Here is a 21,352-nt window from a genome sequence, read left to right on the forward strand (position 1 = left end):
CTAAAAGGAGGTGAAACTATCATTTAAAACATTCAAAGTCCCACACACAGAGCCCGTGGTACTGGCACTGGGACAAAGACGTGCATTAAGAAGCAAAGCACCTAGAATTGGTTACTGTCCCACAGAGCCGCGACGGTCTCAGCTGTATTATACAAAGACTGAGAAGCGATAACAGGATCTCGTGCCTTTAAATCAAAGTTGTTTTTTTTTTTTTTAATTTTTTTTGACAGGCAGAGTGGACAGTGAGAGAGAGAGAAAGGTCTTCCTTTGCCCCGTTGGTTCACCCTCCAATGGCCGCCGAGCTGCGGCCGGCGCACCGCACTGATCCGATGGCAGGAGCCAGGTGCTTCTCCTGGTCTCCCATGGGGTGCAGGGCCCAAGCACTTGGGCCATCCTCCACTGCACTCCCGGGCCACAGCAGAGAGCTGGTCTGGAAGAGGGGCAACGGGGACAGAATCCAGCGCCCCGACCGGGACTAGAACCCGGTGTGCCGGAGCCACAAGGCGGAGGATTAGCCTGTTGAGCCATGGCGCCGGCCTAAATCAAAGCTTCTTAAGAGAAGGGAGAAACTGTAGAAAACCCTAAAGCACACAAAGCTGCTACCACTTCTCATCAGCCCCTCCCTTGTTTAAGACACTACATAACCATCTGCGCACGTGCAGACCGAGCAAATGGCAGCGTCTTTGTCTCCCTCCTCTCCCAGATGAATTCTGGATGCAGAGTGGGCCGAGGAGGAGCCTCCCCCGACACCAGGCCCCCCCACAGTCCTCCCCAGCAGCACCCGGGGGCGGCAGGGACCGCTGGTGCCAGTGGGGTACAGGTGACAGGGCAGAGTCCCCGGGGACGAGGCCGCCCCCAGCGCTGAGCTGTTCGCGGCCAGCCAGGCGTGCAGGAGTGCACGGGAGGCACAGCCTGGACAAAGGGCGAGGCAGGCTGTGGCCCCGTCCTCTCTCCCTGGTGGGAGAATGTGCTCCTGGGGACACAGCTCCGCGCAGAGGAGGAAGGCACCTCCGTCTACGGCGGCGCTCTGAGCCCTGACTTGATCATCTTCAAAATGAGGATGATAATAGAATAATCACAGCACAAACCCACATGCGGCTCTGTCAAATATACACTTTCCATGAACTTTTTGAAAGCCCCTCATCTACGTGTATTTCCTTTTTTTTTTTTTTGGCACCAAAACAAACTTAGCGTCTCATTCCATTTCCTATGAAGGTTTGGAAGAACCTTATATGAAGGGACTTCAAAATGTCATGGAAAATTTGTGTTATCTTTTCATATCATGTTTTCACTTTATTTTAAACTCTAAAATACCTTTGTTTTACTTTTTATTTGTAAGGCTCCCGTCCACTGGTTCAGTCTCCAAATGTCTGCAACAGCCAGAGTTAGGCCAGGCCAAAGTCAGGATCCAGCAAACCCCATCCGGGTCTCCCACACAGGTGGCAGGGGCCCCAGTACCCGAGTCATCGCCTCTGTCTCCCAGGCAGAGCAGCAGGACGCTGGGCCAGCAGAGCCAAGACTTGAAGCAAGCACTACAACACGGGGTCGAGAACATCCTAAGACACAACCCGAGACAGTACAGAACCAAAACCCACCCCATCCACAAAATTTTGGACTCCTCCCACCCATGTCCAGAGTTGTTAGAATGACGTATTCTGCTTCATGCAGCAAGCACAAGGCTGGCACGAACCAACTTGACTATGTTGTGTTAATGAATATTCCGTGGGGCTACCGCTACGATCTTAGAGGACATGAACCTTGGACTTTTGGTCTGTCCTGACCTGCCAAGCATGCACCCTGACCCTAGGAGCCAATCTCACCACTGGCACGGCCGCTGCCATGTCCAGGCCTTCTCGCCGCCCGTCTCCCCCGGGCGCCTGCCTGTCCTCACTGTCCATTTCCTTTTTCCTTCCTGAGCTGGGACACAGCCCCCACCCCACCCCCGCAAAGGAGGGCGTGGACAGTCGGGAATCCCACGTGCACGGAAGGACGCCGGGCACAGCGGCAGCAACAGAAACACAAGGGAGAAGGGACCGGTCACTGCCGTGGACACCAGGGTGAACCCTTGCGTGGAAAGCTTGGGCTCACGTTGTCACCGGCCAGCTCCCCTTCACTGGCAGCCTGCCCTGCAGCCCGGCAGCCGCCCGGAGCCATTTCTCGGGCATTCTGCGGCAGCCACGGTCACTAGGAAACGTGCCACCCATGGACGCTGCCACGTATCTGTTTTCCTTAATCTCCATTTTTACTACGTTTCCTTTAAAGACAGCGAGACACAGATTGAGCCATAAACTGTCAGCTTCAGTGTCTTAGGAGGCTACCAACGGCCTGAAATGAGAGAGGATTTAAATTTCCAATCAAGGGGACAGAGAGGAACGCTCATGTAACACCAACAGGAGTCGTAAAATCCACGGGTCCTGTTTTCCCTTTTTAATCTCGATCTGCTCAGAATATGGATATGAACACAGGGAAAATCATCACACGTCCAGAGTCAGAAGTGGCTCATCAGAGCCAGGCTCCGGCTGGACGGACCCCGCCCCCGGCCCCGCCTTGCCTACCAGCGCAGTGGGTTTAGACTGGCCATGTGCAGGGAGGGTGTGGTATCAAGAGTCAGGAAGATTATGCAAAGGTCAAGTTCAGGATCCGCAGGAAGATGGCTGCTGCATCCCTGCCTGGAAAGGAGTTTGGAAGCCCATGATATAATAAACTAACGCATTTGCAGAGACCAGTTCAAACCATTAAGACAAGTCCTCTGTGGACAGCACGGCAGGTGCTGCTGGTTGGGTGGAGCTGGGCTCGCTCGCTCGCCTGCAGCTGGTTTTTGCACTCTGGATGGACGAGGGGGCACCTGTATTGCCAAGTGTGAAGTCCCATGTGGAGCCTTGCATCCGGTTCGGGCAGATGAGGAGTCGGCGCTGGAAGCAGTCCCAGGAAACAGCAGCGGGGACCCGGATGGAAACGGGCAAAGGCAGGCAGGCAGGCAGAGCGCAGGGTCCTAACGGCAGGTTCTCACTCTGAGGCCCTGGGTGGCTGCACACGGCCAGCCTCACACTTGCCGCAGCTGGGCAGCCTCTGGGTTACTCACTCGGAGGACTGAGCACCTGGTGCCCTGTCCCAGGCACAGGAGCAGCCGGTGGCCCCCGGCCAAAGCAAGCACTGGGAAAACCAATTCCAGGAAGCGCCGGCAGCCCTAGGCTGGGAAGCGGCACCTGGAGCGTGGTTGACGTTCTGATGAGCCCTCGGCAGGGCTTGTCCCACCTGTGAGTGTGCTCCGTGCACAGCGGGCTGGAAACCTAAGGGCTGCCCGGGCTGGGGGCTGGGTAAGTGCAGTCCTGTTTGCTCTTCCTTTGCTCCTGAAATGGGTCCACGCATGCTTCCCAGAAGCCGGAAAGCTGCAGCCCTGGTCGACCGTCTCACTTTATTTGCAAGCACAGGTGCTATTAGGAGCTTCCCATCACTGTGTCCCATGCCAAAGGCTGTGCTGCCCACCCCTCCTCTGAGCCATGGACAGTGTTCCAGCTGCTGCAGGTACAGAAGACGCATCGGCGAAGAACTAAGGCAGAAGGGACCTTAAGGTGATGGATCCTAAACTCCACTCATCAGAAAAAATGCAAATGAATACCCACCTGAGATGCCACATGCACGCAGCAGGTGTATGAGGGTCAAAGGTCGGCACGGGGGTGAAGTCAGGGGTGGTCTCGGACAACTCTGGCGGTTGTATACATTGACATGACCTTGATGCACGGCAAACTGGTGGCTTCTAACATCCATACAAGAACAAGGCTCTTCTAAGGGCCTATAAATCCGAAACATGTGGCAAGGCGTGCCTCGGGGGTATACATATAACCCGCTTTATAGCAACAAAGACCAGGAATCACCAAACTGCTCACGATCATGTGATGGGCTAACCTGCCGCTAATCCATTCATGAAATGCTCTTCACCCGACCCTGCCCCGTTCACCTAAGAGAGGATCCGTTCCAGGGAGCAAAGGCGGTGAGGTCAGGAGAGCCAGCTGTGACGTCCACCGAGCAGGCAGAGCCAGGCCGCCGCCTCCCCGGGCACGCCACTCTTCCCCGGACTGGCCAACACTCTGGCAGCAGCCCCACATTTAATAAACTTGGTCACGCATCAGGGTCCTCACGCAAAAACACGTTTCATCTCTATTTATGTTGTAGCCGACAATGTGGATGGTGGTTCTGACTTTTATTAGTCTCCTGCTTTAACAAAAAAAATTATTTATGATGTAAGTATTAATGATGATATTTAATTTTTGGCTGTTCAAACAAACGCACACGAATGTTTCCAGTAATCTCTCAGCGGGGAGCTTATGAAAGAGTTTTGAGTCACAGAACATGCTGGAAACAAATCTTTCAGCCCACAGGTAGGGTCTTCGGCACAGTTCTAAAGTGTTTTATACATCAGCCATGAATTTCTGTGTTAAAGGAGCAAGGATCATCATAAAATATTTTTTTGACAGGCAGTTAGACAGAGAGAGAGACAGAGAGAAAGGTCTTCCTTCCGTTGGTTCACCCCCCAAATGGCTGCTACGGCCAGCGCGCTGCGCCAATACGAAGCTAGGAGCCAGGTGCTTCCTCCTGGTCTCCCACGCGGGTGCAGGGACCCAAGCACTTGGGCCATCCTCCACTGCCTTCTCAGGCCACAGCAGAGAGCTGGACTGGAAGAGGGGCAACTGGGACCAAAACCGGCGTCCCAACCGGGACTAGAACCCGGAGTGCTGGCGCCGCAGACGGAGGATTAGCCTAGTGAGCCACGGCGCTGGCCTCTTAAAATATTTTTCAAGACACAAATCCTGAGAAAGGAACCGGAGGGCAGACCAGAGCTTGCACACACAGAGCTCTCAGCTGCGTCCCCCCGCGTCTTCCCAGCAGAAACTAAAGCTCATCTAATGCCCCTGAACGTTCTTCAGAGATGAAAGTCTGAAGGGCCAAGGGGCTCAGCAGGGCGGGGGCGACCGTCTGTCCATGGCCCGGCCAGCGACATCCACTGCCCTCTCCACAGAGGCCCAAAGAGCAAGCACGCATGTCCACGGTCAAGTTCGGCCCACTCTCTCCCAAGAGTTACGGACAAGCTTAGCACCATGCACCTGCTCGCCAGAGCCCAGGCAACCTGGAGGAATGCCCATGGATCCTGACTGCGCCCTGGGCGCCTCCTGGAAGGACGGAGGGCAAGGCGGACTCTGCTGGGCCTTGTCCATTCCTGCCGGGGTCAGCACGACTTCAGAGGGCACAGGGATTTCTCTCCACCAGTGCAGCCTTGAGAGAGGATGGGAGTGGTCCCACGCGCATGGGGGGAACTGAAATGCCACCCCTGGTGTCACACACACAGGAAGGGATGTGCGGGCCACGGGCTGTGCTGTTCTCGGCTGCGGCGCTGTTCCTATTGCTCGAAGTGGAGCCTTGTGGGGAGTTGGGGTAGCAAGGCCTCCACCAGGTCTCTGGCGGCTTAGCCGGGAGTGGATGCTCTTGGCAGAGACTCAGCCGTGCACTGATGAGCAGCTCTGCCCGGTGCCTCGTTCTCACCGTCTCCTCCCTGCAGCCCCTCTCCCGCAGCTCCCCCAGCCCAGAAGCCTTCCCACCCCCTCCTCCTGTGCAGTTTCCCACCAAGCCCTTGTGCCCTTCAGTCCCAGGCCTGGAAGATGGAGGGGAGTCTGAAGTGCAGAAGCCACACACACACAGACATCTGCACACACGTGCACAGAGACACATGCACAGAGAAACATGCATGCACGCATATACATACGTATACACATGCAAATTGACATGTGCAGAGACATGCAAACATGCATGCATACACAATGCACAGAGATACAGATACACACAGACACGCATATACACACAGACATGTACATACCCAGAGACACGCACTCACACACTGCAGGACGTCTGCCTCTCTCCATGGGCAAGTTGCGCCAGGGCCTGGTGGGGACAGCCTGCCCGAGCAGGAGCTGCGGCTTCAACGTGGAGCCCTTCCGTGTGTCCTGCACATGCCCTTGATGAGTGGGCTTAGCCCTGAGAGCAGCACGCACAGAAAGCCTGGGGATGCCATCCTGCGCCAGGGCCCAAGAGCTCTGGGCCAGGTCTTGGCAGCCACAGAGCTAACCTCACATGCAGCCACGTGCTTCCCTCCCCTGCACATGGGGAGGGACACCCCCAAGGACAGGTTTGCAGAATGGGTATCCCCACGGGCCATGGCGTGGCAGTGCCTGACGGGCCTCTTGTGCTCCAAAGTCCACAGCACTTGTGTTGTTTGTAAATTTTGGTTTGCTTTATCGCATGACCGGTGGAATAAACTCTGTGCCTTGTATTATACCGCGTGGTATTTGATTGGCAAAGAGAGAGCAGAGAGAACAAGCTCTTCCCAAATGCCCAGGAGCCAGGGACTCACCCCAGGTCTCCCACGGAATGATAGGGACCCGACTCCCTGCCACTCCCAGGCTGCGCATCTGTGCGAAGCTGGCATCAGAAACACAGCAGCCAGAACTCAAAGCCAGGCGCTCGGGTCTGGGACAGGCGTCCCAGCCCGTGGCTTAGTAGGCACGCCTTTCCGTGCAGGGCAGAACTGCTCAGCCTCCTCCACACTCTCGCTCACCCGGCGCCAGGACTGGCTTCAGGGCTGAGTGTGCGCGAAGCTGCCCAGGAGCCCACACCTGGCTCGGGGCTCTGCAGTTTCCTTCTCAGCTCAGGCACTGCTGAACAGCAGCTCTGCTTGTCCACCCTGCACCCGGCCCAGCGGGTTCTGGCCTTGGCATGTGGCCCTGACCAGGGGAAGGCACGCTGGGAGGGCCCCGCTCTGCTGGGGCGCCACTGCTGAGCATCCAAGCTGAGGGACATGGACATTCCTGCCTGGAAGCTGCAGGTTCACAGCCTCACCGCCACGGCTTTCTCCATAGCCGGCTTCCGGCTCCCATGCTCCCATCACCTTAGCACAATTTTCACAACATCGTCAATGCCTAAATCCAGACCCCGTTCTGCACCTGATCACGTGACCATCACAGCAGCATTGTGGGGCAGGCACCATCCTCACCCCCATTTCACAGAAGAGGAAAAGGACTTTGAATTCAAGTCATTGGCCTCAAGCCACACTCAGCTGGAGTGAAGTCCAAGCATGCCCCTCCAGACACCAAACCATGCAACAGCTCCGTCATTAATGTGGTCGCTATGGCGCTGGCAGTGAGATCCTTGATTGACGTGTGGATTGGGTCTAAGCTCGCTGATGGAGACGGGGTGACACTGAGACAGTAGCGGAAAACTCTCCATTCCCCAACCCAGTACATGGGAGGATTTCAAGGGACGGGACAGGGGCCGGGAGGAGGCAAGAATTCCCATCACACATCCAGGCCAGGCTATTGGCCCCAGGAGCTGTGGACTCAGGGACTCGTTAACCCCAAAAGTCCCGGGCTGCAGTTAACTACGGAAGTGCCCAGAACCCAGAGGGCCAGTGCGTAGGCCTGGCTGTGGGGTGGGCAGGTCATACTCAGACCCTTAGCCCTCAGGATTGTCATTGCTGATTCTTCAGATGAGCAACTACAGCCCACGAAGACGATGCCATGCACGACACGGGCACTGCTCTGAGCCAGGATATGGGGCAAGGCACAGTAGGCACCAAGCCACGCTCTGCGCCCCAAACGGCATGAGCCCGTATGTTCTGTCGAAGGCTCTGGCGTGCTGACAGTCCTCTGGAGAGAGCCGGGATGTTCTTCCTTTCATCGGCACACCAGGGACCAGGTGTTCCCCGGGGATGGGGCCCCGTAGGAGCCAGCCCAGCCCACACCAGGGGCTAAAGCGTTCCCCATGCCTCCTGATGAGACGTGAGCTGTCACTCCAGACGACAGGCCTCCTGAAGCCATGATTGGGCCTGCAAGGGATGGAAGACGGGCAATGCAGGGAACCCAGCTCCTGACAGTCGCTCCTTGTGCCACTACTCAGCAGAGAGCGGAACCCGTAAAGGGATGCAGAAGACACCGCCCCACCCTGACCCTGTGGGACCCCTCGCCGCAGGGGCCTTCGTCCTTTCCACTCTATGGCTGGGAAGGCTGAGGCCCAGGGAGGGAGGTTTAGCCATGAGCCCGAGGTCCCTCCACAAACGAGGGATGCCTGCAGATGCGAACCCCACACTGGCGAGATGAAACTTAGCATCTAAACCACGCACCCTCCCCAAACACCACGCCAGGAAGCCAGCGCCAGGCTGCCTCTCCCACAGAGCTCGACCCCCTATCTCCGGGCATAAACCACGTCCCCCAGGCCAACCCGGCCCCCAGGCCTCGGGATCCAAGCTGGCTACTCCTGGAGGGTTTCCTCGTAAACCGCTTTCCGCAGGACTCTATCATACTAATTCAGAGGCTTTACATGGACAGCTTCATGTTTATAGATACGGTAATAGCCACTTGCCTCCACAAACCTGCTCATCTTCTGCTTTCTTCCCTCTAATTCTGAGTGTGTGGGAACCGAACTGCCATTTAGAAAAAGCAGCGACCAAAGGTCGTCCGCTTCGCAGCGACCCAAGCTGCTCTGAAGAAAGGAAACCATAAAGAAGCTTCTTTCCTCCCTCCGCCCACTCCCTGCACCAGACAGGGGTGAGAGCCCAGGTATACTCGCACACACCCCACCACCAGACAGGGGTGAGAGACCAGGTACACACGCACGCCCCCCACCACCAGAGAGGGGTGAGAGCCCAGGTACACACACACACACCCCACCACCAGACAGGGGTGAGAGCCCAGGTACACATACACACACACACCCCAAATCAGACAGAGGTGAGAGCCCAGGTACACGCACACGCACACACCCCAAATCAGACAGGGGTGAGAGCCCAGGTACACACATACACCCCACCACCAGAGAGGGGTGAGAGCCCAGGTACACACACACACACCCCACCACCAGACAGGGGTGAGAGCCCAGGTACACACACACACACCCCACCACCAGAGAGGGGTGAGAGCCCAGGTACACACACACACCCCCCACCACCAGAGAGGGGTGAGAGCCCAGGTACACGCACACACCCCACCACCAGAGAGGGGTGAGAGCCCAGGTACACACACACACCCCACCACCAGAGAGGGGTGAGAGCCCAGGTACACACACACACACCCCACCACCAGACAGGGGTGAGAGCCCAGGTACACACACACACTCCACCACCAGAGAGGGGTGAGAGCCCAGGTACACACACACACCCCACCACCAGACTGGGGTGAGAGCCCAGGTACACGCACACACACCCCACCACCAGACAGGGGTAAGAGCCCAGGTACACACACACACACCCCACCACCAGAGAGGGGTGAGAGTCCAGGTACACGCACACACACCCCACCACCAGACAGGGGTAAGAGCCCAGGTACACACACACACCCCCCACCACCAGACAGGGGTGAGAGCCCAGGTACACACACACCCCAAATCAGACAGGGGTAAGAGCCCAGGTACACACACACACACCCCCCACCACCAGACAGGGGTGAGAGCCCAGGTACACACACACCCCAAATCAGACAGGGGTGAGAGCCCAGGTACACACACACACACCCCAAATCAGACAGGGGTGAGAGCCCAGGTACACACACACACCCCACCACCAGACAGGGGTGAGAGCCCAGGTACACGCACACACACACCCACCACCACCAGACAGGGGTGAGAGCCCAGGTACACACACACACACCCCACCACCAGACAGGGGTGAGAGACCAGGTACACACACACACACCCCACCACCAGACAGGGGTGAGAGCCCAGGTACACACACACACCCCAAATCAGACAGAGGTGAGAGCCCAGGTACACACACACACCCCACCACCAGACAGGGGTGAGAGCCCAGGTACACACGCACACACCCCACCACCAGACAGGGGTGAGAGCCCAGGTACACACACACACACCCCACCACCAGACAGGGGTGAGAGCCCAGGTACACACACACACACCCCACCACCAGAGAGGGGTGAGAGTCCAGGTACACGCACACACACACACACCCCACCACCAGAGAGGGGTGAGAGCCCAGGTACACACACACACACCCCACCACCAGACAGGGGTGAGAGCCCAGGTACACACGCACACACCCCACCACCAGAGAGGGGTGAGAGCCCAGGTACACAGGCACACACCCCACCACCAGACAGGGGTGAGAGCCCAGGTACACACACACACACCCCACCACCAGAGAGGGGTGAGAGTCCAGGTACACGCACACACACACACACCCCACCACCAGAGAGGGGTGAGAGCCCAGGTACACACACACACACCCCACCACCAGACAGGGGTGAGAGCCCAGGTACACGCACACACACACACCCCACCACCAGAGAGGGGTGAGAGTCCAGGTACACACACACACCCCCCGCCACCAGACTGGGGTGAGAGACCAGGTACACACACACACACACACACACCCCACTATCAGACAGAGGTGAGAGCCCAGGTACACGCACACACACACCCCAAATCAGACAGAGGTGAGAGCCCAGGTACACGCACACACCCCACCACCAGACAGGGGTGAGAGCCCAGGTACACGCACACACCCCCCACCACCAGACAGGGGTGAGAGCCCAGGTACACGCACACACACACCCCAAATCAGACAGGGGTGAGAGCCCAGGTACACACACACACACACCACCACCAGACAGGGGTGAGAGCCCAGGTACACGCAAACACCCCCCACCACCAGACAGGGGTGAGAGCCCAGGTACACACACACACACCCCACCATCAGACAGAGGTGAGAGCCCAGGTACACGCACACACACACCCCAAATCAGACAGGGGTGAGAGCCCAGGTACACACACATACACATGCACAATTTACAGGCAAGCAGCCCAATGTGCACACTCCACACACACACGTCCACACAGCTGCACACACCTACACACACAATACCACAGGAAGTGTGTCCAGTGTGCACACCTGTACACACACACTTGCACACACACATACACAATTTAACAGGCAAGCAGTCCACTGTGCACACCTGTACACATACACCTGCAAGCAATCTCACAGCCAAGAAGTGCAGTGTGCATATTGTACACACACACATACAATCTCACAGGCAAGCAGTCCAGTGTGCACACTCCACACACAGACACACGTACACATAACTTGCACATACATATACACATGCACAGTCTCACAGGCACACAGTCCTGGGTGCACACCTGCACACACACACACGCACAGTCTCACAGGCACACAGTCCCGGGTACACACCTGCACACACACACGCACAGTCTCACAAGCACGTAGTCCCGGGTGCACACCTGCACACACACTCACGCACAGTCTCACAGGCATGCAGTCCCGTGTACACACCTGCACACACACACAGTCTCACAGGCACGCAGTCCCATGTGCACACCTGCACACGCACTCCTTCCTCACTCCCCAGGGCACTGGCTGGGTGGTGAGGTTCCTGGAAAGCAGAGGGGCAGGGGAAGCCTGGTCGGTCTGGGGAGCCACCTCCGCCCGCCCCACGCAGCCCCAGCTCCCAGGCTGGACGCCGACCTCAGGGACGTCCCTGGCGTGCATTTGATTACAACAAAGGTTACAGTCCCCTTTCCCACAATGACAGCGACGTGTACGACATCGTACAACGAAGAGTTGTTTGTTGAGCAACACTTTTCTACCAGCTGACAACTTTCTCAGACATCTTTCTAGCTTTAATCCAGACGTGTAATTATGAGAATAAAGAGTAATTATTACTTGGAAGTGACAATTTCTATTATAAAGGATTTGCCACGCACTGGAAGAAGTCTCTTAGTGCACTCAAAACATGACTTCATTGATAGGAACAGGGACACCCTTATCACGAATGTTCCAGAGGAAAATCACCACTCAGAGATAATTAAACCTTAAGGTTCTTCTGTATAAACAAAAATGATGATGGGAGAAACTCCCGATTTGAAACCAAAGCTTAAGACGCGTTCAGTAGAATCAGCTGCTTCGGAAAAGGAGGAGCAACGTGGGAGACCCTGAAGACAACGTGGCAGATGGAGGAGCAACGTAGTCCACCCGCCTCCAAAGGGGGGGAACCTGGAGAGTCCCCCCAGGAGCCCAGTCCCGGGGCCGCCTCCACCCCCAGCATCCGTGTCCCTGCCTCTTCCTCTGTCGCCAGCTGGCCCGGGTCACTGCCTGCCTTTTTGTTTTTCTCTTTGTTGGCCAGTCGCATTGAAGTCCAGAGGAAAGCAAGGCAGTGGCTGCTTTTCCTGGGAAGCCTATGTTGGTGATTGCTAACGTTGCGGGAACGAGGCCCCCTGAGTTCCTTTTATTAGAAGGTGGATTTCACACATTGGCCAAACGCAGTGATGTTTATTCCTAGTGAACCTGAAGTCAGTGTGGAAGCTGAACACGACCTTCAATTATGCAAAGACACAGAACAGAACACAATGCATCGCTTTCTTTCTATCTTTCCCAAGAGCAAGAAAATAACAGTTAAAGTTTTTGCAGGCTGCATTTTATCTCCCTCAAGTTCTGAAGGAAAAAAATCCTTAACCAGATGAGATACAATTTTACCACTGGCCTCACCGTCATCTACTGGATTCAGGAGGAGACTAGCAATTCACAAAAATCGGCATCTCCAACTTTCCATGACATCAGCCTTTGCATCTGGAATCTTCCATGTGTGTCTGTGTGCGATGACAGCACACAGAGAGCGTCTCACTCTGAGCCCCGCTCAGCCATACCTTCTGACCCCACCACAATAACAGCGCAAGAAACCAACTCATCTGGCCAAGGTCCTAAAATCCATCAACGTAGGAAGCAGAACATGAGCCCACGAGCACAGATCCCCCTCCCCACAACAGTCCTGTCTGACCGCTCTTCTCCATCCTGATCCAGTTTTCCATTCAGCCCCCATAGCCACCAGCAACGAGGCCTCCCACCTAAGTAAGGAGATTTCTCAGCACAGGGCGTGCGTGCAGGAGCTGGCCCGTCGGCAGGCTTCTGGAGTGCACACTGATCTCCTGCCTCGGCCTCACACAGCTCTGCTCTGAGCCAGTGCCCACCTCCCATGCCAACGCCACGGGAGCGGCTGTGGCCACCAGGAGGGCAGGCTTGGAGATGCTCTGGCTGCCTGCTCCAGGGTTCGTGAGCCAAGGTGCCGTGGGGATTGCACCGCACATAGCAGGATACGGGCGAGAGCGGCGGGCACGTGACCTGGAGGCACCCGTCTTCCATGGCTGCCTCCTTGCTGAATGCCTGTCCCACGCCCTGCCGTGACCTCCGGTAATGAGGATTCCCGCCAGAGAGCAAAGCCTTTCTGCCTCTTGTCCTGCTGGGCAGGTGCAGGGAGAGCAGTGGCACATGTCAATCATTCTCATTAAAACCTCCAGTCTGCTGTCTTTATCTGGTTCTTTATCAGAGCTGGCGAGTGACGGTTTCCAACCGGGAGCCGTTCCAGCTGATGGAGCCTCTGCACCGAGGCGCTTTATGGGCGAGCTCCGTGCCCAGCCAGGGCTGCTCCCCGGCCCGCTGGGACAGGGCGTGCACCCCTGCAGGTGCTGTGGGTGTGGCCCCTGACCTTTGGGGCTCCCAGGCCTGGCCCATGGCATGGGTACTTCCTAATGAGAGCTGGGACGGGAGACGCACAAGGCCCAGACCCAGACAGATACAGAGCGTGCTCCCCGTGCAACAGCCAAGAGATAGTGCTGGATGAAAGGGGAGGCCCCTGAGCCAGGACAGTCGCTGAGATAGGACAAAAATAAACCTGACAGCCGTGCCTGGGGCTCCCCGAGTCCCCCGCCTCCACCCTGCTCTGCACAGAGGCGCTGGACAGGCGGCAGCCACCTCACCCCGAGCCCCGGGCCGCGTGCAGCACTGGGAGTTTCTGTCTCGCTCCCAAACACAGGGCTGTGAGAGCCCGCGGTGCTCACGTCTGCCACCTTCTCGGCCCCCGCACCCCGGGACGACCTGGCTCCCCCCCAGCCCTGTCTCTGCACCAGCCTGCTGGCAGGGTGGCCTCCCACTGCCTGGCATGTCTCTCTGTGAACTGAGCCTCTGCACGGTCAGACGTGTGGTTTGGGGACGAGCTGTTTAAACCGATGAGAAGGCTCGGGAAAGCGGCATCTCCTTTGAAGTACCTCCCGCAGACTGAAGGGGAAGTGGGAGTGGGAGGTTGGTAGCGACCTGCTTTCTCCCAGAATGCATGTCCAGAGGCTGAGAAGGCACGTAGCCAGGGGAGCGGGTGCCAGGGACCCCAGCTTGTTGGAACTTCACTATTGATTTGTTTGTGGAGATTCTGCTTTGTTCCAGAAAAGGTGTACGGCAGGTGACACGTGAGCTCCATTTGATCTTTTTACAGCAAGTGACTGATACAGTAACGACTTGAGGAGCCCGGTGGGTTTGATTCATTTACATCTCCGTTTCTCAGCATAGGGAACCTCCCTTGTCCGCATGCAGACAAAGCCCCAGCCCTGGCTGTCTGACTGGCAGGAACACAAACCCACAGGCAGAGACGGTAGGTGGTCTCACCAAGGCTCCCCACCCCCAGGGGGACCCCACCTCTCCCTGCTTGTGTTGCTTTCCCACAGGGACGTGAGCCTCTAACATTCACTAATGAAGCCGGGAGCGGACGGCAGCCACTGGGCCCAGGCCAGGCTCTGTGCAGCCATGCACCAGGCCGGCGTCTTCCTGCTGAACCTGGAGGTCAGGTGGTGACCCTCTGGGGGCTCATGGGAGCTTCTGTGATGGATTCTGGGAGGGCCAGCACACGTGGACTGCAGTGGGATTCGGGGTGATGTGAGAAGGGCAGAGTTGGAACCTTTGAGAATGCATACAGAGAAAAGCATCCCAGCCTTCAGGTCCACTCCGGGGCTGCCGCCGAGCCTCAGCTGGGCGTCAGAAGATGACTCACAGCCCTCTCACCCTGGCAGGGTCTGCTTGTCGACAGGCACCTGGCATCGGCACCAACACCTTGGGCGAGAGCGGCCATGGCTGCGGTCCAGGGACCCGCCCACGTCTGTCCTATCTGGGTGGGTGTTGGGCTGCTGTGTCTTTGAGGTAGCGACAGAGTTACATTTCAAAGCAGTTTTATCCACCAGTTTAAAAAATCAACGTAGAGGAAAATCAAGCCAGTTATTATGAAGGTGACAGGTGAATGCTCTCATGGAAGGTGGCAAAGATGCATTAGAGTGGGGGCTGCTGACCCCAGAGGGTGGGGTCTGAGACCTCCCCAGGCTCCGGACACCAACAGAGGTGAGGTTCTGGTCCCCACCTGTGAACTGGGCCTGAGAAATATATTGAAGTGGCATCTTCAAAGACTTTTAAAAAAGATTTATTGATATATTTATTTGAAAGACAGAGTGACGAGGGAGAGGGAAAGACAAAGAGAGACCATCCAGCTGCTGGTTCACTCCCCAAATGGCTACGACAGCCAGGGCTGGGCCATGCTGAAACCAGGAGCCAGGAACTCCATCTGGGTCTCCCACCAAGGCAGTCTGGACCCAAGCACTTGGGCCATCTTCCACTGCTTTCCCAGGCACAACAGCTGGGAGCCGGATCAGAAGTGGAGCAGCTGGGACTCGAACCAGCACTCCAATATGGAATGCTGCCATCACAACTAATAGCTTCACTCACTGCCCCACAACACCTGCCCCTCTGCTCAGACTGGCGCTTACAGATCTGGCCAGATACAGTAAGAGAGAGCTTTTACACATCAGCCAGCGATGCAACCATGAACGGACGAGGACGGAGCAAAGGGTGGGGCGGGATGAGAGGGAGAAGGCAAAGGGGCTGTAAAGCCAATCACTCGGGAGAAAACCCAGCCGTCGTCCATGCAGCTTGCCGGGCCTGGCTGTTGGAAAGGCAGCAGGTGGCCCTTGGGATTTGCTGTGCCCGGGGCCAGAGAAAGATCACCAGTTCTGCTAGAAGTCGGGAAGGTAGAACTTCGTTCCATCAACAGATTCTCACACTTGGCTTCCTAATTAGACTGTATCTGTCGGGTCTGTAATTCCTGTGTCATTAAATTGAAATTAAATGTCAATTTACTTTAAATTACAGAGTAATTCTATGTATGCATGCCGTGCAATCTGCATTTTGTTAGAAGATGACAACCAAAAAGTACCAACAGTCCCGCTGTGATTACACCGTGATCTGAGCGACATCAGCTTGCACAATTACCTGCCCTGCCTGAGAACAGAAAACTTGGGTGGGGGGCAGGGAGAGGTCGGTCAGGGGAGGGGTCAGGGGGAAGCTCCCTCACAGCTGCCCACACAGCTGCAGCAGCCACGGACAGCCCAAACCCCAGCAATGCCTAGGGAGCCGGGTACGGCCCAAACCCAGCAACGCCTAGGGAGCCGGGTACGGCCCAAACCCCAGCAACGCCTAGGGAGCCGGGTACGGCCCAAACCCAGCAATGCCTAAGGTGCCGGGTACGGCCCAAACCCCAGCAACGCCTAGGGAGCCGGGTACGGCCCAAACCCCAGCAACGCCTAGGGAGCCGGGTACGGCCCAAACCCAGCAATGCCTAAGGTGCCGGGTACGGCCCAAACCCCAGCAACGCCTAGGGAGCCGGGTACGGCCCAAACCCCAGCAACGCCTAGGGAGCCGGGTACGGCCCAAACCCAGCAATGCCTAAGGTGCCGGGTACGGCCCAAACCCCAGCAACGCCTAGGGAGCCGGGTACGGCCCAAACCCCAGCAACGCCTAGGGAGCCGGGTACGGCCCAAACCCAGCAATGCCTAAGGTGCCGGGTACGGCCCAAACCCCAGCAACGCCTAGGGAGCCGGGTACGGCCCAAACCCAGCAATGCCTAAGGTGCCGGGTACGGCCCAAACCCCAGCAACGCCTAGGGAGCCGGGTACGGCCCAAACCCCAGCAACGCCTAGGGAGCCGGGTACGGCCCAAACCCAGCAACGCCTAGGGAGCCGGGTACGGCCCAAACCCCAGCAACGCCTAGGGAGCCGGTTACGGCCCAAACCCAGCAACGCCTAGGGGTGAGCTAAAGAGAAAAAGCCACCTTAAATGCAGAGCACGTTAAGGGCCCACGGCCCCTTCCCTGGTCCTCGCCCAGAGGTTTTAATGAGGCTGGCAAAGGCACAGCCGATGCAAGCCCCACCCCCACCCCACCCCCAGGGACTTGACTTTCCTACAATGCACACAACGGTTTTCAGTCTCCGGTTAGAAGCTGTTTGCTAAGAACGTGTCACCCTATTTGGTCACCAATGTTGTGCCTGTTGGTATTTACGTGGTTCCTAAGCAAAGGGGCCACAGAGGACCAGGGGAGGCTGGGCAGCTGCATGACGGCGCCGGGCTCTGTCTGTGAAGACGCCCACAGCACCCAGCGCGGCACAAAACGGGCATGCCGCTGCCTCTGCTTGCCCCTGGGCCCCTCCCTCCAGGTCCACTCTGAGGCCACTCTTCTCAGCGTCCCTTCTAAGGCTCTGGCCCTGGGGGACGGCCTGGGGGGCTCGTGTGTGTGAGTCTTACAGGGGCTTGGCAGTGGTGTGGGACATGACATCAAGTGCATGTGAGCGGCTCCTTTCTCTGCTTCTCCCCAGGCCCTGGGCATCCCCCACTCCCACCCTAGGCAGGCGGCAGGGCCTCCGGTGCTCAGCTCCAGAGGAGGCCGGCTGTTCCTCGGAGCTCACCGCACAGCCACACACCAGCACGGAGAGGCTGGAGGACTCAATACCACGCTCGATCTGGTACTGGCAGGCATGGCCAAGATACGAGATCAGGGCCCTGCGTGACAGCTGCCCCGAGCCAGGGACGTGAGCTGGGAGCCTGAGTTCTCGCAGGTGTAACAGGGGGTTCATACCAGCTGTGCTCCTGACTACTGCACAGGGCTGCTGGGAGAACCAGGGACCCGGCAAGGAGGAAACTGTGAGAGCAAAGACCCACCCAGGTTTGTTGCTGTCACTACAAACACTGCTACCATCATCAGGGTTCTTACTCCTGCATGTAAAAAGGCCTGGATGGGGCGGCACCATGGTGCACCTGGTTAATCCTCTGCCTGCGGTGCCGGCATCCCTTATGGGCGCCAGCTTCTAGTCCCAGTTGCTCCTCTTCCAGTCCAGCTCTCTGCTGTGGCCAGGGAGGGCAGTGAAGGATGGCCCAAGTGCTTGGGCCCTGCACCCGCATGGAGACCAGGAGGAAGCACCTGGCTCCTGGCTTCAGATCAGTGCAGCATCGACCGTGGTGGCCATTTGGGGAGTGAACCAGTGGAAGGAAGACCTTTCTCTCTCTCACTGTCTATATCTTTACCTGTCAAAAAAAAAAAAAGCCTGGACTGGAGATCTTTAGAGAAGCGGAAATAGCACCAGATCTGGGGGCTTGGTAGCCAAAATGTGCAGGGCAGGTGCAGCTTTGGAGGGGCAGGTGGGAGGCCCTCAGACCCATGTATCCACATCTCTGGGCTCAGTGCACACCCTTCACTCTCAGGTTCCCCGTGGGGCTGCCTGGTGACCTCAGGCTCCTGTCCCATCTAGGTCACGCCCGGGGGGGACAGGGTGTGGCCCACAGGCTCACTCTAATGTCAGGACTCGCTCCACGTCATTCAGCTGTGTCACACACACACACACACACACCCGAAAACCAATCTCTGCAGCTAAGGAATTTCGGGGCACTGGCTGGAGGGGCCCCCAAGTCTCCAGTCCTGGACCCAGCACCACTGCCAATCTCCCCAGGGGAACCACACAGACTGTGCAAGAAAGTCCCAGCTGCTCAGGGAGCTGGGGAGAAGATGGTGATACTGGGGCTGGAAGGTGAGACCCAGCCCTGGAACAAGCTAGCAGGTGCGTCAGGGAGGGCTAAGGACGAGAGAGGCACTGAGTCCACAGGAGGAAACCGCAGCACACGTGTGCCTCCTCCAGGCAGCTCGGCTGCCCCAGGACTGCTCAGTTCCATACAGAGGTAACCAGTGACAGACAGAAATGCTACCACACTGATCAACGCCTTCCAGACACAGCCGGGGGTACCTGCGTGTTGCCTTCCCGCCTTGGAGGGTCTCTCTGCAGAAGCAGCACCCCTGCCGCCTGCAGTGTTTCTCAGGCTGTCTCCTGCTGACCACCTGACCTTGTACAACCTTGCTCGGTCTGCGGCATGGCCCCTGCTCCCCTCACTTTACATCAAAGGCTAATGCCCACTGCCAGACCTGCTGCTGGGGAGGCGGCATTTGGCCAGCTGTGTGCTCGCCCGGCAAGCCAAGGACACCGGCAAAGCAAAACGGGCCCGGGTGCATAAGCCTGAGTATTTTCTAAGGTCACTGTGCCCATCGTACGCGTCTCTTGTGTTCAGAATATTTCAGAATTTTGCATAATGGGCAACGTGGAAAAGTCAACATTTTATTTTACATCTGCCAAATTTCATGGAAGGGTATTAAAAAGGCAACATTTTCTATGAAAAGGAGACTGTTACAAGGCAAATGTCCCTTTAGATAAGCCCGTGATGGCTCAAAACACGAAGTCATCCATCATCCGTAATTGCCTTCTCTGTCATCTGGTCGTTCTGGAACTGAAGGGCCCCTGGCTCCACACGACACCAGCAGGGCCCCGTCTGATGCTTTGGCTCCACACGACACGAGCAGGGCCCCGTCTGATGCTTTGGCTCCGCACGACACGAGCAGGGCCCCGTCTGATGCTTTGGCTCCGCACGACACAAGCAGGGCCCCGTCTGATGCTGGCCTCGCTCTCTGCAGCCAAAAGGCCGAGTCAGCGGCTCCCACACCAGCACAGGGGCGCGCCCGTCCTTGCCTGCAGTCATCCGGTGTGCTGGAGTCGTTATTTGCTGGACACAAGAATTTGAGACCCACAGAGTATATGAAGGGTTGCTTTGCAAAGCAAGGCTCCGTTCTGCCTCCAGGCCTCCTGCCCTAAATTCTCACATGTCTTTCCACACACTTGGATGGTCCCTGCCTATTCACTACAGATAGGGAATGCGTGAAAATCAAACAGTAACATCCATCTATCCATCTATGTAGCTATATTCAGTTTTTCCCATAAAGGGCATTTAGCATCTACTTTTTGGCTCTTGACATTTTAATCTTTTTTTTTTTTTTTTTAATTTGAAAGGGAGGAGGGGCCATTGTCGTGGCTCACTTGGTTAATCTTCTACCTTGCGCTGCCGGCATCCCATATGAGCACTGGGTTCTAGTCCCGGTTGCTCCTCTTCCAGGCCAGCTCTCTGCTGTGGTTTGGGAGTGCAGTGGAGGATGGCCCAAGTGCTTGGGCTCTTGCACCCACATGGGAGACCAGGAGGAAGCACCTGGCTCCTGGCTTCAGATTGGTGCAGCGCCGGCCGTGGCAGCCATTTGGGGAGTGAACCAACAGAGGGAATACCTTTCTCTCTGTCTCTCTCCCTCCCTCCCTCTCTCTAACTCTGCCTGTCAAATAAATAAAAAATTTTAAAAAAAGGAAAGGGAGGAGAGAAATATCTTCCCTCTGCCTGTTCGTTCTGCAAATCCATACAACAGCTGGGGCTGGGCCAGGCCAAAACCAGGAACTGGAACTCAATGTGGGTCTCCCACGTGGGCGGCAGGGGCCCCCACCAGCTGCCTCCCCGGGGAAGCTAGAATCACAAGAGCTGGGACTTGAACCCAGACACTCTGCAGGGGATGCAGGTTTCCCCAGCAGCATCGTATCCACTGCGCCACACGGCCACCCCAGGTTCTGTTTCTTGCAGTTTTATTTTTAACTGTCTGTCGTGGCCGGCAGCTCACACACCCACACGTGGATTGCTCACGGCTGCTGCGCCGGACAGCACTTACACACCAGTCTGCCAGACTTCCTAGTGATGGGACTGCCAGATCGGGTCACAGGGTCCTTTCATTATACTGCTCATCACATTAATTTTTGAAGACTGACTATATTTCCATGAGGTTTCACCTCAGCCCAGTTAGAACGGCTCTCATACAGAAACCAACAAACGACAGATGCTGGAGCGGATGTGGGGAAAAAGGCACCCTAATCCACTGCTGGTGGGAATGTAAACTGGTGCAGCCACTGTGGAAGACAGCATGGAGATACCTCAGAAATCTGCATACAGACCTGTCATGTGACCCAGCCACCCCACTCCTAGGAATCTACCCAAACCCAAAGAACTCGGCATATGAAAGAGTGATCTGTACCCCCATGTCCATTGCAACACAATTCACAATGGCTAAGATATGGAATCAACACAGATGTCCATCAACTCCTGACTGGATGAACAAAGTATGGCGTGTAGACACTGTGGAGTACTCCTCAGTTGTAAAATGAAGGAAAAAAAAATGAAATCCTGCCATTGGCAACAAAATGGATGCAACTGGAAACCGTTCTACTTAGTGAAATAAGTCAGTCCCCAAAGACAGACACCATATGTTTTTCCTGATTCAAGGTAACT

This window comes from Lepus europaeus, chromosome 4 (assembly GCF_033115175.1).
Source record: "Lepus europaeus isolate LE1 chromosome 4, mLepTim1.pri, whole genome shotgun sequence".
NCBI lineage: Eukaryota > Metazoa > Chordata > Mammalia > Lagomorpha > Leporidae > Lepus > Lepus europaeus.